A 15047-nucleotide genomic window follows, 5' to 3' on the forward strand; every position below is an offset into this window, starting at 1 on the left:
GAGGGAAACACATCTTGTAAAGTCAGTCAAGGCAACGATGAATGAATTCTTTCGCAGTGACTTTTCTAGCGGCTTGTACATAAACGAAATTGTATGCGCCTTTGATCAATACAACATGGACATTTAAGATAAAGTACGACACAAAAGTTATTTTCTGTTTGTTCATATTACTTACCCATGCCTCCATAAATAACACTTAATCGCCCTGTCTACCAATGAAGCTAGTATAAATAAGATGTGGTAGGAGTGCCAATGAGACAACTCTCCATCCAAGTCATAGCATAAGCTTGAATTAACATATATCTTTTTTTTATTTTGGATTTATTTATATAAGAGTAAAGTGTTTCTGAAATATTGTATCATGTTTTTACCATGCCATTTCCAACAACAAAAAAACCTTTTACTCTTTTTGGTTTTATTCTACATTATTTATGAAAAAAGAAACTATTTTCGAGAAAATTGATTCTACCTTCTTTGTTGGTGTGTCGCACTACAATGTCATACATTTCTCATTCATTCTACATGTTCTAAAAAGAAATTCATCGAGTAATTTCACAGAATCATAAAAACAATTAAGAGAACAAAATCGCATGGGTTCCTTTAATATGGGTTTTTTAACATCTGAAAGAAAATAATATAAAAAAAATCATATCGTTCACAACGTATAAAACGTATAGTATGTGCTTCATATTGATCAGTGCATCAGTTTTTTCATTCGCTCCGTTCTGGCGGCAGAAAAAAGAATCGTTTCCCAAAAACTCCGAAGAAATCAGAAATTAGCATGGCGTTACAATAGAGAGACAAGACAGTTGTAAAAATAACAAACATAAGTAAAAAGTACCTATCAGCTATAAAAACAATATCGAAGAATTAATATAAAGATAACTTCGAAGACTTCAGACTGAATTGTCTCAATATTTGGTATGTTCAGCAACAAGTTAGCAGGGGAGAAAAATCTCAAACAACAGAATTGAGGCCAGAACGCGCTTCTTGATTTGGTGGCGACACTATATTTAAAAGTTATTAGTGTTTAGCTAAAATCAAAAACGGCAGAGACAAATTTTCTAAACAGTTATTAAAACTAAAAAAGCACTTAAATATGATGAACGCAAATAAAATAAGGCGACATTAGTTTACCAATATTCAAATATCGCACAAATTAGAGACAAATCATGGTAACAAACAAAAACTGAGAGAATAGACTATTTTATAATACCGACTTTTGACTCGGGATTATAAAATGTTTCGACAGATTACCTACTCTGTGGTAGAATATCCTGGTACTCGGTCGAGTAAGAGCAACCAAAAGAAGTGGTATTTTGCTGTTCGAAGTCATAGATATAACAGTAATTTGCTTGTGCCACGCCAGAAATATGACAGTTATTTGCCTGCATCAAGCCTGAGATCTGACAGTTATTTTCCTGGTGTTTAGCTTGTTGATTCTGTTGATTATTCGTTGTCGATGTTTACAGACATATTCACTTTGACCTCGGTATTTGTGTTTATTCGTGCATGTTTGTTTTTACTTTATAATCTAACTTTGGTTCTCTTTAATAGAAGCGCCGATAGTAAACATCGACACTGACATACTCGGACAGCTGTTGAATTTAATGATGCAACCTATTGTTATAACAAACGTGCACAAATACGGTTGAAACAATGGCATACATAATTCTTCTTTTCATCATGTTGACGTTGTTACAACCCGATCAGCACATATATATTCTTTGTTTTCTGATGTTGATGCATGTTACTTTTGGGGTAAGTTTGACACTGATTTTGGGATTGCTTTTTGGTTTCTGCTACTAGGAGGAATCATGGAATATAAGAATTTTAGAGAGATGCTTGGTAATACACTTGGAAGATTCTACAAGATGCAGCCGTTTAAGGCCACTTTTGTATCTTTGACCAGCTTATACAATTGGTGATGTCAGGCGGAGTGGCGGGGGAAAAAGTGGGTACCATATTTGTGTAATCAACTTCTTCTACAGTTTTCAACCCAGATCCCTAATACTTCGCAGGAAGATTGCACATATCTTGAATTTGTGCACCTGGTATTATGGAATCGTTTGAAGATTGTTTTTCTCATTTTTCCAGACTTTTAAACTTAGTCATTTTTTTCAGCAGAATGGTCACAGGTATTGCGACCCGGTTATTTGAGTGTTTGAGCCATTTTTGTCAAATTTGGAAATGAAAGGGAAATAACTTTATCCATTACAAACAATTACAATGATGGCTAGCCTGGGGTCCTGATTCAGTTTTGGTTTGCATTGATACAGTATTCAGCACCATTAAAAAGCAAAATGACGGGTAAATGATTGCAGTAACTCTGATCTGTACCAAGTTAAGTTAAACAGTTATTTGCCTGTACAAAGAACAAAATTCACATTTATTTGTCAGTAACTGTTTCCAATTAGATTTATGACACGTATTTGCCTGTACCATGTCAGCATTATGACAGTTGTTTGAAGGTACCGAGCCTTGAACCATTACTTATATACTTATTATCAGCGTGAATTTCTTTTGAGTTGATGCAGGAATATAACTGTCATATCTATGACTTGGTACACATAAGTAACATCTGAACAGGAAATACCTTTTCTATCTGACAAAACAGACATTTTTGCGAGATGGTTGACCACTTATAATAAACACTTAAATTGATATCTTTTTTTCGTTGTACTTTAGAGGGTAGTTTCATTTTCTGAGATTGCTGGTTAGTAATGATACCTATTTATATGATTAAAAGCTATGGTAAAAATCTGAAAATTCCGAATGAGATTTCCCCAGAAATTTATGCTATCTTTCTCAGTTGGTAACGCGTGACTCATAGCCTGGGATCCTGGCTCACTGATGTTATAAACACGAAAGTAAGTCACAGAAGTTAAATTAGACCTACCGAATTAGAATATTTACCGGATTTGTAATAACATAAGCAACACGACGGGTGCCACATGTGGAGCAGGATCTGCTTACCCTTCCGGGGCACCTGAGATCACCCCCAGTTTTTGGTGGGGTTCGTGTTGCTTAGTTTTAGTTTTCTATGTTGTGTCATCTGTACTATTATTTGTCTGTTTGTCTTTTTATTTTTGGCCATGGCGTTGTCAGTTTGTTTGTGATCTATGAGTTTGACTGTCCCTCTGGTATCTTTCGTCCCTCTTTTAAAAGGTTTCAGTTAAGGTTCACAACCTTTTAGCAAATATGGCCGTATTTACACCACAAATTTCGTTCTGAGTACAGACAAACCTGTGCACCTGGAATAGTTTTGGAGTATGGCTGGACCTAGATATATAAAATTTAAATGCATCAGTTTAAGTTTCAGAATATTAACAACTTAACTGGATTTGCTACTAGTATTCATTTTTTTCCACTCCTGCAGAAGGTGTCAAAATAAATTAAGTTGGGAAAGAGGTTTGAGAAGCTCCCCTCATATGAAAAATAATAGATGGATAATAGACATCTGCAAACGATTGGTGATTTAAACTGTGTTACTAAGTGGACCGTATCACATGAAACGCATGTGTTAGTGTATTTTGCTATCTTCTGCAGACTGGAAAAAAATGCACATCAAAATCCAGGTTAGTTTTTAATTTTCTGAAAGATAGACTACATATAACTTTTATATATCTAGGTCCTGCCATGCCTTAAAACACTCATCATGCATCAGTTTGTCTGTACTCATAGTAGATTTTGTGGCGTAAACACGGCCATATTTTTCAATTCCTTTTGATGAACCTGAATACATGAGACCCTCAGCCGCAAAGGATTTTGTGTACGAAAAAAGTATGGTATTGTACCTCTGAAGGATATACTAGCTAAGATTTTGCATTTTACTAACATAATGGATATATAACTATTTAAAATAATTTTATTGGCATGATTTAAGTCATTTTCATCTCAATTAGTGATTCTGGCGATCGATGTTTATTATGCCATGCTTAATGATATAAGGTTAAAACTCTGGTTTTAACTTTAACATGTTTAAATTGGTGCATTTTTCCTATTTTCCTCTTTCACCGTTTTTTTTTTATTTTTATTTTTTCTCTTTCCCATCTAAACAGAGACGATGAGATGTATCATGTGTTTGTCAGTCCTTGTGTCCTATGCATCCTATTCTGTCGTGTAAAGTTTGAAATACTGTCTCCTGTCTGGTCCTTATCAAAATTTTCACTGGACTAGAAACACTGATGAATTTCAACATCTATGTTTAACTGTTAATATTTTAAAGTTAGATGTACAGTATTGATGAGTATTTCCTCGATCTCCTATATTGGAGGTGAAGATTAATTACAGATACAGATACAGATAAGCGGGTTTTCCCCTATGAACTTTGACCGGGCCGCTTACGTCCCAAGTGTTGATACAAGTATTAATGGGGTCAGTTAGCAGGTCTAAATTCAAAGGAATGTGACTTATTTTCAATAGCCGGACGAGTTGGTAAATACAGCGGAATTAAACTCCTCTAATCTAGTGCACGTTGGATGATTTGGCAAGTCTTAATTCAGTGGTGTATGACTTCTATTTTTTTTGGGGCGAGTTAAGGTAAGCCTTTATTAATTAAATGGCCTCAATTAAAAGATAAAAAATGAAATGTTTATTTTGCCCTTGTCTTTCTCTTCAATATAAAGTAATTCTGAATAAAATCAATTGAAAAATTTAAAATAATTTTGTCAGTTTAAATAAATCTACCCATATTTTCAGGTCTGTTTATTTCCCCCTTCAGGTCCGATTTTTAGTGGAATAAAAACAATAGTTTTCATACAATTCTTTCTCATTTTAACATGTTTAATAAAATATTATACTGTTTCTATGATAAAAGATTAAAAAGATTGATTGCAAACTAAAAAAGTTATAGCACTTGAATCAATGCAAGTAGTTTGATTACCTGCTCAGGTCCGAGTATTGACGCCCCAAAAATATTTTTCATAATTTCTTATTAAATCTTACGAAACCCTATTAGGGTCCCAAAAAAAAAATATTTATCTCGTAATTACGAGAAAACTATCGCGTAATTACGAGATCATTATCGCGTAATTACGAGAAAACTATCTCGTAATTACGAGATAAAATTACATATATATATATATGACCCCTCTAACAAGAAATTTGTTTTGCATGCACACGTATAAAAATTGCGGTTTTTATCCAACGCAATCATAGGTTTGAACGTTGTTTTCAATTTAGACTTGTTTATATTTTTTCGTTTGGGCTTGTATTATATTTGCCTTCGGGTTTATATGATCCGTTCATTCTATTTTGACTCCTGAAAATTCATGAGTCTATCCTAAATTGAGGTAAATTGTATGGCTTTCCAAATACTGTTTCGATTCCTAACATCACTGAAGAGACATTAATTGTCGAAATCCGGATATGGTGTACAAAAACCTTTGTACCTTTTGTTTGCGGTATATCATCTTTTCCGCAAGTTTATTGTTTTCTGTTTAGTTTTAAATTTAAAATTAAGATCCATTTATTACATCGGTGATCCGTTTATTTGGCAATCGCCAATGGCAGTCAGCAGGGTTTAAGAACATTTGTTGTTCGACCTGTTAGTCAAATGCGTTTTGTTAAAATATACTTTTTCACTTTTTTGGTCTTTTGGAAAATGTTGTTTGTGCTGTATTTAGACCCCTCTAACAAGAAAGGAGTATGGCCACGAAGTGCCGATATTGGCCCTGTGGGGTGACAAAAAATGAAAGAGAAATAAGGTGGATCCTTTATAGCTAAAACATATCTACGTATATCGTTATTTGTTATCATAGTATAAAATCATATTTTTGTGACGTCATTAATGTGACGTAATACCCGAAATCAAACCGGAACGCTCAAAATGTCCAAATTCTTAAAGAATTTCACACTTCCTGGTTAAATTTCGCATTGGCCACAGGCCTCGACCAAAGTAATTTTACTCTTATTTTTATTGTTTGACACTTTGACTCAGTTTGCAACAATATTTAGCGTGGTCGAGGCCTGTGGCCACATCGAAAATTTAACTTTTGCTAAGAAGCAAATCCTGATTCAACGCCGCCATTTCCGAGGTACGATAGATTCTGTGACGAAATAACTGTACCAAGAACTTGTACAGTTGCTATAAATAGAATAATTTCTATGATTTATTAATTTCTTATTTATGAAAAACAAAAAAGAAGAAACATTAAATTTGTTTTTAGCGAAGCATCGTTAACCGCCGATCCGGCGAGGTTTTTAAACACGGATAGATACGCCCTCATTACTGTTTTTTTATTAGAAAACAAGACAATTTTTTGGAAATAAAAATTAATAATTTGCAAATTATTTTAAAGTTCATTTCCACGTTATTTTGTAATAATTAGCCCGGTCGCCCGGTCTGTGCTATGCAAACAAAATTATGACAGTTTCAAATTAGAGCCGTAGTTTTTTTCCGTAAAATTCTACATCCAGCAGATCGATATAGGTGTCAACATAAAAATTTAATACAAATTTCCTTTTAGATACACGTATTTTGTTTTTTAAAGACGAAATCGTCGAAATGTAACCTATACGGAATGTAATCTCATGTTGACGCTTTGATGAAGTGCTTTCTTTCACGTCCGCATTTTCTATCATGTATATGGCATGCCAAGTTAACATTTTAAATAATTGCTACGGATGGTGTAAATAGGTAACAGAACTATGAACAATAACATACATAGAAAATCGTAGGACATAAGAAGAAACCACGTGAGAATTTTGATATCATATTGCACAGTGGTTAAATAAGCTCTTTATTATTTCTTTAATTAAAATAAAAATTACGACGCCATGAGAGGGCATGGTGTATACTGTCCGTGACATTCAACCAGAAAAAATATTTGTTTTCAATGAAAACTGAAATAAAGATGAAACAAAACTATCCGACACAATCATATAGCTTGGGTACATTCAAATAAATATCTGATATTCACGCGGGATAGCGTGCATAATTGATCAGAATGCATACAAGGAGCAATTGTTTATTTGGTCCCTTTTTGGTGGTCTCTTTTAAATTTAAGTGAGACTATGTAACAAGCGACCAACAAAAATGGCTGCTTACTATGAATAAATTATCTATGAGATATATTTATATTTCTGATTGTCGTTTCTTGTGGTAGCCCGAAGTTCAATCTGTAGTTACCTGTTTTTATATTTTTTTATTGCTGGGTTTTTTTTTGTCGCCTCTATATGTTCATGGTATTGTATGATTTTATTGGTCTTATGATTCTTTATCCCCCCCCCCCCCCCCCTCCCCTTTATGGAGAATTTTCTCTTATGTTCAATGACAACACATGCAATTTCTTGATTCCTGTTTGAAATAGATTCTCTAAATTGCTCTCCGTCATAAAAATGCATGAAGTATATGCCACTGGACGTTCGTCAAACAACTATCAATCATATCGCTCCAAAGTTACAGTACAATAATGACTTTAAACATAATCAAATAAATGATCAAAGATATTAAAATCTTTTGAGAAGATATTTACACGTCTATTATTTCACTTTTTGGGAAAAAAGAAAAAAAAAGAATATTGAATATCAAAGAAACACAACATTTTACTACACGAGTTGTTTGTCTCATGATGATGGATGACTGTTTAATGTCCAGCGGCAAGTTAGATGCATATTCCGGACGAAAACATGTTAATTTGCGCACATTGCCTATAGACTCTGGTATCTAGGGTATACAAGACATTATCTGGACATCACACATGGAGTCCAGAATTGAGGAGCTTCTCTTGAAGATGCAGCATTTATCCCACATGCCATGGACGAAAGTGACAGTGAGCAGAGTGTAGTTGAAGAATATAATACTAATTTCATCATTGTTAGGTAGCTGTCACATTGACGTTTATTGCAGTATTTCTCTTGCTCATCGTTTTGAAACCTATATGTTTATATCGTACTTTTTGCAACTAAGCAAACTTTTTGAAAACTCTTAAAACATTTTCACAGGTTAATATAACATATCCATGAGAAATAGTTCACATTTCATTTCACTTTAAAGAAAGCAAACATTGTGGAGAGTTGTCTCATTGGCAATCATACCACATCTCTTATTATATATAGACGAAAATAATTGATCTTGTATGTTAATTATAGTTATAGATAATACATTACTTGAATGGACGCAGCTTACATACACTTATAGCGTTACAATCAACGCCAAATAAAAAAAAACTGATATTCACGGATTTCTATTAGTTTTAAAATGAATCCATGCACGTCATTCAGTATCTGGTTGAAAGTTGTCTTCTTTGCAATAATATCACATCTTCTTTTTTTCATACGGATTGAGGTATGAATCTGTTTGATTTGACCAAATGATAATAAAAATAATAACAAAGTACACTCGAGCTTTTTTCGAGATAAGAATGATAGTTGTATGCAGAATACCGGAACACTTTAACCACGAGCAAGACTAGTTACGATTACTAGATAAAAGCTAATTAAGAATAAATTGACAATTGTGAAAACCTTAAAAAAAAATTTCAGTTTAAAACTTAAAGGGACATTAGCTGTCAAATTCGTGTTTACCGATTTGACTCAAATTCTCATATTCGACTTATAACATACTACAACGTATATCCAAATTAAAAAAAATATAAAATAAACAATTTATGATGCATAGACTCGATAGTATGTATCAGCATTTCGTGTGTATTTTAGTCTAGACGCCATCTAATCAACCATCGATGCGACGTTCTGAAGACTGCCGACGGTCATCTTACCCGATATAAACATAAACAAATATATAAATAGATAGCAAACTCGTGCAATTGGATTTTTCTAGGTCTGTTTGATTTGATATTATAGGTTAAATCAATATGTTAATAATCGTTTTTACCTGAAGTGTATAAGAATGGGTTTTTGTATATCGAATCAGTCAACCAAATGGTTTACACTTGTTTCACTTCCATTGTTGACATTCTTTTTCTTTTAATACCTGAACACGCCCGCCTAGTTCATGCGTAACCCATCTCTAGCTAAGGGGTTAAATTGAACTTCACATGAATACAGATTTAATGAGGTCGAATTATCTACTTGCAAGTGAATAATTCATTAGCGATGTTTCTTTGCTTATTTTGACAAAACTCAACCAAACTGGCTGTTAAAAGCGAATTATTATTTCACTATTTCACTTTCATTAATGATTGAACAAAAAAAAAATCTTTTTTTTTCTATATCTCGTAGCTAATGCCCTTTTAACGAGAACACGAATCATAAAATAATAACAGTATTTGTTTTTTTAAAACGTAATTGATAGAAACATGCAAAAGTCGGATATATTTAATTGAATATACTAGTAGCTAAATCGCTAAATGAAATCGTCCACAATGGACAACTGAGAATGAGTATTCTGTCAAATTTTTGAGGTTTTTAAACTAGGCAGTGGCTATTTTGCCGCCGCCGGCAAAATAGAAAATATGCTATTTTGTCGTCTTTGATTAAAATATCTTAATTAAAACAAGCAAAATAGCATATTTCGATAGCAATGACTATTTTGCCGGCGCCGGCAGTATAGTGAATTTGTTATTTTGCCGGTTCTTTGTAGAGACTGAATTTTAATATTTACCTGTGAAAAAGACTACGAAAATGTGCATTGTCAACATAAAAGAATCAAATTATTATTCGTCATATAGTTGAATATTATAAATGTCACAATATTTAAGATACATATAATCGTTTAAAATATTTATGAGTCCAAGTGAATATAAGAATTTGTAAAAAGGAAGTAAAATAAAAACTATTGAGCATCCATTTGCAATGAAATCATATCAAAACATGTAGTTGAAATTACTTCTAAAATCAGTCTAATGCTACATGTATGCATAAGAATAAAATCTCAAATTTTTGAACTATGCTGTAAAAAAAATGAAAGACAAAATCTCATAGCATATCGATTTGATAAAAACGCTATACAGTCTAAAAAAATCAATCACATAGCTTCAAAATAAAAAAATGTTTCAATTAAATTTAGTTTTGAAATAATAGTCAGTTTTGAATTGCATATCTGTAATCAAATATTTTTTTACTGACATGCTGGCTTCCGCTTACCGAGAGTTGGCAAAATAGAATATTTTCAATTTTGGCGGCGCCGGCAAAATAGCCACTGCCTTTAAACTATTACTTTGTCTAGTAAAAAAGTTCTGGGAAAATATAAATAGGATTCATTGAACCATTTAAAAGAATTATATTTCAATTTTTACAGATGACTACATATTTAATGCGCTTTAGGTACAATTAGAGATAGCAGTAATATGTAATGTGGTCAGTGACGTATGAATGGCAGTATTAATATGAGAAAGTATTTTGATACGTTTCCAAATAAATATTGCCGGAATGGCTTTGAGTGGGATTCCGTCTATGGGAACGATTCACAATGCGGGGTACTAGCTCTTTATTCACACACAAGTCGGCAGTTCAATACAATAAACATAAACACATTGGTAAAGTCCAAATTCATTTAATAAAGTCCAAATATAAAATATCAGTGTTACAAATTAGTTATTTTAAGCCAAAAACAATATATATGATTGCGATGGAAAATCCGAACGCAGTTCATGTGCTCTCGTTGGCATATCCAAACGGAGTCCCTTAATAAAAATTTATCTTTCTTTAAATACCAAATAGCGTTGCTAACAACAAAGTTAGTAACGGTCATTTTGTCAACAGAAATTAGATAACAGATTGATTCCGTTTATCAAAGAGAAATTATTTACACGCTTGTGTATTGAATTAAACATAATTGATCAAATAGAAATATTGAATAACCGTAAGATTTCAGTTCAATCTTGACCATAAGTATTGACAAATATAAATTTATAATCTAACATGTTTCAGGTGTAAACAAATATTTCGGACATTTAAATTCATTATGAATTTCGAGATCATTACTATTGAATAAATTAAATATGCCTGGTGCATACGAAATGAACACGTTAATAAACTGTTATAGAAATCAACATAATTAGACAGTTTGAAATATAAAATTAAGTACAAAAATAATGTGTGACATTAATATGAAACTGTTGTTCATTCAAGTGTTTAATTCTGAATGTTGCTTTGAGAGTAAGCATGTAATCCTCCGGAATGAGAATGATGTTTATGAGTGCACGTGTGGTTATGGTGTCTGATGACTTTTGTACAGTTATAATGTGTTCTATGATTATTGAAGTACATGTAATGCTATGTACTGTCTATACACAATGTTTATCTGTAACTGTGTTTTCATCTTTTACTTCGTTACTAGAAAATAAACTTTTCTGTGTTTAAGTGAATCACGGTTTTCTTTCCATATACAAATAAGATGATGTGGTGTGATCAACTATCCTCATACTTTTTTACGACTGTACTTCGCTCGCCAAGATATTTTACAGCTTTCAATCTAAATTCATTCTGCTCAATAGAAGACATTCATTGCATATGTTTTAAAATCCTTTATGACTTTCAATTTAATCTATGCTATGGAATTATGTTTGTTTACATAGTCTCTGCAATTTCTATTTGGTGAATATCAATACAGAACACGAGTATTCGGGTCACCTATACAAAATTTAATTGAAGCGCTTATGTGTAGCTTAAACCTTAATATTAGTAAGTTTCTGTTAATAGAGTTAAAAAAAACAAGATATATGGACGAGATTGAAGAAATATTTTGTAAAAAAATTCTTGTGGTAAAATGATTATAAAGTTACTAGAACGTTAATGAAAACAATTTTAACGTTACGCGCAAAAGGCTAAAATACCATTGTACCTTGGTCTTTTCTGACGCTCTGGAAAACTAGACAAACACAGTTACAAGTCTAATGGTTATCGTTTTATGAACTACACTAGTTAGTAATCCTTCTGCAGTAATTTCGTCAATTTCTGAGACAGGGCCGGTTTTAACCCTTCGTGGCCCTACTCCAAATTTGTTTTGCATGCACACGTATAAAAATTGCGGTTTTTATCCAACGCAATCATAGGTTTGAACGTTGTTTTCAATTTAGACTTGTATATATATATATATATATAGATATACAGATCATGATTACCCTTCCGGGGCACGTGATAAAACGCCCGTTTTTATTAACTCAACTGACCCAAAGGGTCAAGTGATCTTTTCCCATCACATGGCGTCCGTCGTCCGTCAACTTTTACAAAAATCTTCTCCTCTGAAACCACTTGGCCAAATTGAACCAAACTTGGCCTTAATCATCCTTAGGGTTTCTAGTTTAAAAAAATGTATCCAAAGACCCCGCCCACCAACCAAGATAGCCACCATGGCTAAAAATCGAACATGGGGGGGGGGGGGGGGGGGGGGGTGGGTAAAATGTAGTTTATGGTTTATATCTCTGAAACTAAAGCATTTAGAGCAAATATGACAGGGTAAAAATTTTCAGACGAATCAGTATTCCCGTTGTTGGGATGCTGCCCCTGAATTAGTCATTTTAATGATTATTTTTTAGTTTTTGGTTATCAACTTCAGGAGCAAAAATTTTAGCCAGGTAAGATCTACAAATAAGTCAAATGACCAAAATTGTCAATTGACCCCTTAAGGAGTTATTGCCCTTTAAAGTCATTTTGTCAATTAAGTAAATTTTTTTATACAAAAATCTTAATCTACTTGGCCAAATGAATTTTTATCTCGTAATAACGAGATAGTTTTCTCGTAATTACGCGATATTTATCTCGTAATTACGCGATAGTTATCTCGTAATTACGCGATAATTATCTCGTAATTACGCAATTGTTATCTCGTAATTACGAGATCAAAAACTTCTTATCTCGTAATTACGCGATAGTTTTCTCGCAATTACGCGATAATTATCTCTTAATTACGCGATAGTTATCTCGTAATTACGAGTTAATTATCTCTAAATTACTAGATCAACAACTTCTTATCTCGTAATTATACGATAGTTTTCTCGTAATTACGCGATAATTATCTCGTAATTACGAGATAAAAATCTTATCTCGTAATTACGCGATGATAGGCTTTCGTAAAATCTTAATAATAAATTGAACTTTTTATTTCACAAAATCTAAACGTGAGGGAAATCCATCAATTAATAAAAAAGTAATTAACTTTTGAATAAGTCTTGCCGTAGAATTTCAGGTCCATTCAGGTATTTTCATTTCTCCATTTAGGTCCGAGTTTTGGCATCAAACATTTGTTTTTTTTATTAAAAATATTTGATTTCTAATAAAATATTGATCTCTAAATTTAATAAACATCACACATGAAGAAAACCCAATCGAAAATAAAAAAAAGTTATTGTAATTTGAATAATTCGAATCGAATTTATAATCGACGCCCGGCTAATAATCTCCAATAAATGAGGGATCGCTAGAAACTTAAAGAAGTATTAGAACACACCCGCGACATCGCGGGTCCGTGCCTGAATAAAAGTACCTACGCCTTATTTTGCCTTGATTTTAGTCATCTGATGAAGTCATGCTGATTGTAAGAGGGTGTGGATTGGGTTTACAAAATATAGAGAATAATGGACAAAATGTTCAGAATAAAGGACAAAAAGTAAAGAATAGAGAAATATAGTAAAAAAAAAATAAAGAAAAGAGAATAGCGGAGTGCTTAATATAAAGAAAAGAGAATAACAGGCAAATTTTATAAAGAATAGAGAAAAATGGTCTAAAATATAAAAGAATACAGAAACGAAGAACCTCCACCAAGACCCTCTTATAAAAGAGGGACGAAAGATACCAGAGGGACAGTCAAACTCATAGATCGAAAACAAACTGACAACGCCATGGCCAAAAATAAAAAGACAAACAGACAAATAATAGTACAGATGACACAACATAGAAAACTAAAGACTCAGCAACACGAACCCCACCAAAAATTGGGGGTGATCTCAGGTGCTCCGGAAGGGTAAGCAAATCCTGCTCCACATGTGGCACCCGTCGTTTTGCTTATGTTATTACAAATCCGGTAAATAGTCTAATTCGGTAGGTCACATTCGTGAAAAGGGAAGGGTATTGTAGTTACGACATAAGGAACATATCCGATTTCATTAGTGAAACGGTTATTCCATAACGGTCAACCAACTCGTGATGGCGTTATAGTTTATAAATACATCAGACATGTCGATTGTAAACATAAACACCTGAAGTTTTCAAGAGTTGCTCCAGCTCCCAGGTATAGGTATCAAAACTTGGGAGCAAATAATGGACATAAGGGAGGGCAAGGGCTTTGTAACTGAGGCTGATTTAGCCACTATATCCCACCTTAGAGTCACTATGGTCCTAATATATAGGCTGGACTTCAGCACCAATGGGGGTGGCCAAAATATCGGGCCACCACCTGAGGCCCAAGGCAGGCATGAAGAGATGTTAAGCAGAGTTAACAATCTAATAGACGGGGGACTCATTGCCCCACAGTGCACGCCATCCCAAGTGCATGGCCAGTCTGTATTTAAGCAAGAAGGATTGCACCAGGGGCAAAGTCCTGGGGCTTGGGGAGGGCCCAGCCAGATGGACTCTGCCTTCCTTGAGTATTGTCCATATCCCGGGGACGCCGGAGCTAGGCCTAAGACCCACGCAAATTGGGGCGGGGGATACGGGGAACAGTTGCCGCAAAAGGAGTGGGGCCAATCCTAGGTAACACCCCTCACTCCGGAGGTAGTAGTAGTATTGGGTACAAACCATATTGGCCAAGCGGGGAAAGTGCTTTGGACAAGAGTGGCCCGACCCAAGGGGGCACACCTACTTATCCCAGGGGTCATCCCATGGTTCACGCTAACAATTATACAAGTCAGGGGTCGTCACCTGGTAACCAACCGGTGAACACATGTGGAGGGCAATATGAGACACCCCGTAGTAGGTATGGCAAGTGACAAGACAATAGGGGAGAGGACAAAAGGCAGACCACAGGCCCTGAGGAGTCCCTTGAGGATTGGGCTGATCGTGTGTTGTCCTTGGCATCCAGGGCCTTTAGGAACATCCCTGATGAGTATATATATGAGCAAGCCGTAACACGGCTGTGCCAGGGCATTGAGAACAAAGAGTTTGGGGTGCTAGCCTCTAATTTCCAACCCCGCAGTATAGAGGAG

The sequence above is a fragment of the Mytilus californianus genome, unplaced genomic scaffold (genome assembly GCF_021869535.1).
Source record: "Mytilus californianus isolate M0D057914Y unplaced genomic scaffold, xbMytCali1.0.p SCAF_13, whole genome shotgun sequence".
Taxonomy (NCBI): domain Eukaryota; kingdom Metazoa; phylum Mollusca; class Bivalvia; order Mytilida; family Mytilidae; genus Mytilus; species Mytilus californianus.